This window comes from Athene cunicularia, assembly GCF_003259725.1.
Source record: "Athene cunicularia isolate RWA chromosome 5 unlocalized genomic scaffold, athCun1 chr5_part2, whole genome shotgun sequence".
Classification (NCBI taxonomy): domain Eukaryota; kingdom Metazoa; phylum Chordata; class Aves; order Strigiformes; family Strigidae; genus Athene; species Athene cunicularia.
This window is the reverse complement of record NW_020799102.1, coordinates 6,078,642-6,082,339: the sequence shown is the minus strand read 5'-3', so window position 1 is coordinate 6,082,339 and position 3,698 is coordinate 6,078,642.

Here is a 3,698-nt window from a genome sequence, read left to right as displayed (position 1 = left end):
ATTTCTTATTCACATCTGGATGCTGCCCCGCCTCGGCGGGTGGAATGGGGGCGAGGAGGCGGATGCCTCCCCGGGGGACCCCGGCTCTGCTGCCCCCGTGAGCGGGGGCACAGCGGCCACTCCGTGAGAGGACCCCAGTTCTGCCCCCGCGCCGTGTGTTTGCCCAGCAAGGACAGACCCCTCGGTGAGGAGGGGGCCACTGTGGCCCGATGCTCCCCAGTCTTGCCCCTCTGAGCACTCCCTGCCGCTTCTCAGGCCCACGCTGGGGTACACGATGCTTCCCAAACCGTGGTCCTGTGGTCCTGGACCCTGGCATCTCTGCCACACTGGGTCTGCCCTGGCACCATCTCCGCCTGGCACAGAGAGGTGCAAGCCCAGCCTGTGGTGGGCCACTGCCATATCCCATTGGTATCTGGTTTGACCCCAGCTCCAGGTCGCTCCAAGCCAGGGGGTGGCCCTGGCCAAGCCCACCAGCTTCATCTGAGGCCCCACATCCCGCCACCCCTGCACCTTCACTGTCAGCCCTTCCTGCATCCTTCCCTCGGGGCTCCTCACCTCTCCACTTCTGCATTAACACTGCTCCCCCTTATCTTTTTTTGTTGTCCTCTGCAATCACTGGTTTTATCCCATTTTCTTCCCCCCCAGCCCACTCTCTCCTCCTAGGGAAAGGCATCAGTTTGTTATAGTCTGGCCAGTGCCCAGCGCCATTGGGAGATCAGTAGAGGCTGTGGCGGTTGGAAGTGATATTTAAGAAGCATGTGCATGCCTGCAATCCCTTCCTCTTGTACACCATTCATTTTGTCACCCTTTTACGATAGTTGACACAAGGCTGATCCAGCTTCCTAGCCTTGCCTCAGTGCTGCAGCCAAGGGCAGGGCTGCGCTTAATGAACTCATTCACGCTGTTTCTAAAGCAGTATTTGCTCAGCTACATACTTTGTGCGGCATCACCCTTTGGACTTTGAGCTCTGTTTCCCCTTCATCATCTTTCTTGAGTGACCGACACCTCTGTAGGTGTTTGCAAGCCAAACCCCAGAGGTGAGCTTACAAAGCAGGGCCTGGTCCCTTTGAAGAGCTTGGCGGCGTTCCCGGGGACTTCAGCAGGGTCAGGAGCCTTTTCCTAGGAACAAATCAGAGCTACAGCCAAACCCGTTTCCGCTGCAAATCACTCATCGGCTGGAGTAGACGGCCCCACTTTGATAATTCATGGCAGTGTGAACATCTGTGGGGAGGGCCAGAACAAAGGTGGGGTCTGTGTGATGCTCTCAGAGTTGATGAATGAGTTGGGAATGGTCTGGCTGAGCTTCTCAGGGTGGGCTGGGGACCGCTCTGGGAAGACCACGCCAGCCATCGCTGCTCGTGGGGTGGGCGAGCGGCACAGGCCCTACATGTAGCTGTGTCCTGGCATGGGAAGGAAGCTGACACTGTATGTCACTTTTTAGCACAATTCATTTCAATGAGGAGAACAGCCCGGACTGCCTTACAATTAAGCTGCACATCTACATTTTCTGGACAAAATGCTGGTCTGCTCTGTAAAATGAGTTCCTGCCCAAAAGGCCCCATAAGAATAAGGGAGCTGAAGTCAGCCAGGAGCAGAGCTGAATCTTAAGCAAAATCATTATGATATTTTTAATTGGGTTCCAAAATACAACAGGGAATGGTCTTTGTGCACAGGAAATGGGACTCCACTTCAAAAAGAGCAAAAAAACAAGGCAGCAAGTCAGGAGCATACAAGGAACATCTGGAGGAAGGCTCCCGGTGTGGAAAGGCTGCAGGACTTGGCATGTTTGTGCACACCTTGCTTCAAAAGGTCCAGTAAAAAAAAACCCTAACTCACTTTTAAATGAAACTCGCATCTGTGGATGCGGGGTCAGCAGCCCGCTTTGGTCTCTGTCTTTCCACTTCTGCTTTCATCTGAATGATTTTTGTTATGCATTTATCCATCATTTTGAAAAATTCAAATCCTCCCCCATCTGTCATCACAGTCAACTTGTCTTAGCACTGGCCAAATTAGGAAACTGCTAGAAAAATAAAAGATTATTATGCAAAAAAGTGAAAAAATTGCTTACAGTGTAGAAAAAGGTAGGGTCTTGAAGAACTGACACCCTAGTTTCCAGTGTAGGTCCATTGTAGGAAGGCTCCACTCTTTTTGCATAGAAACATGCAAGGGTTGTTAAGTGGGTAACCACATAAAAGGGGAGTCCAGTGCATTAAAATACCATAATTTTAGGTCTCTGGCATTGTGGCCATGCAGAAATTCCATAAAGTAGGTTTTAAGCCTATTTACCTTCACTGAGACAGAAAGCAAAGGTGACCTCAACTGAAGCCAGAGTGGGCAGCAAAGTCAAATCATCTCCTATGGGAACACATCTCATGAAAGAACAGGGAGCTTCAAGGAGCTCAGAGCAATCTGACCTGGGAAATGTGGCAATTGCTCACAAGTAAGCAGCACAGCCCTAACCATAGTGCATGCCATGGTAGCTGTTACAAGTATATAGCACTAAATTTTCTTGGAAAAAGAAAAAACATGTATATTGCCTTAATTTTTAATTAATAAGGGTTAATAACCAAGGTGAGGAGCTGAGAGCAGGGTGCTAACTTCCATCTCCAGTGTGTTTGGGGAGAGGGGTAAGAGATGTGATGCAGGCCTGCACCGTTCCCTGGCACCAAGGCTTGGGACAAGTGTCACAGGGCGGCTTAAGTACATGTAGGTAGTGGGTGGCTTTGATAATTAAGGGCCATGATCCAGCTTTAGCTATTAGGAGCTCTGAGTGATTGAAATTCAGGTGACTGGTGCTGTCTTTGTCTGAGCTGGGGCTAGTGGCTGGGAGAAACCTGTCCCTGCCTTTAGTTTGGGTTTAGTTGTGTTACCAGCAAGAGAGAAGATTTTTTTTTTCTTGCAATCCACTGTGTCACCATGCCTGTGCCTCAGAAGTGTGTGAGCTCCCAAATACAGCTACTGTGGCTGCCATTAAAAAAGGTCATCAAGCACCAGCCCTTTGTTACCCCTCAGATACAAGAAATCTGAAGAAATCTGAAAATTTAGGAATTTGTTTCTCTTCTTAGAAAGGGGGGGGAAATAACACAGTGAGGAGCATCAACCAAGGGGCAGCTGATGGGAAATGCACTGACATTCATTCACTGGAGCCTTGTCCCATGTGGTCATCTCCCTCTTCCCACAGGGAAGCACCTCTGCTCTGGTAGCACCCCCTGCTTCACCCCAAAGCAAGTTTTATTCTAGTAAGGGCATTTTTTAAAAGCCTACATGGCAATTTGGGAGGAAAGTGCAGCTTCAGCCCTCTCCCAGGAGAAGGGAATAGCACTGGGGCACTGTAGGAGGATGCTTGTGTGTGTTGTGTATAGGGATATTGATGGGTGTGGGATGGGCTGGCCACACGCAGCCTCGGTGGATGGGCTGGTGACACCAGCTTCTGCAGGCTGGGTCGCTGGCTCTGCCACGGCATGTGTCGCTTAAGTGAGTGCCTGCTCCAGAGAAGGGATTTGATCATCGTTTCAGTCTGAGGCATCACATACCCTGCTGCTGGCAACATCGGGTTGCCTTAGCTACCTGAGTCATGGTAACAGCACAGCAGCCACGCAGGCGCTGCCAGGAAAAGCCCATGGTCTGAGGTCAAGGCTGAGGATGGGTAGGGCTCACACCAAGGACAAATGTAAAAACAAGGGGGCTTGGCAATTTAC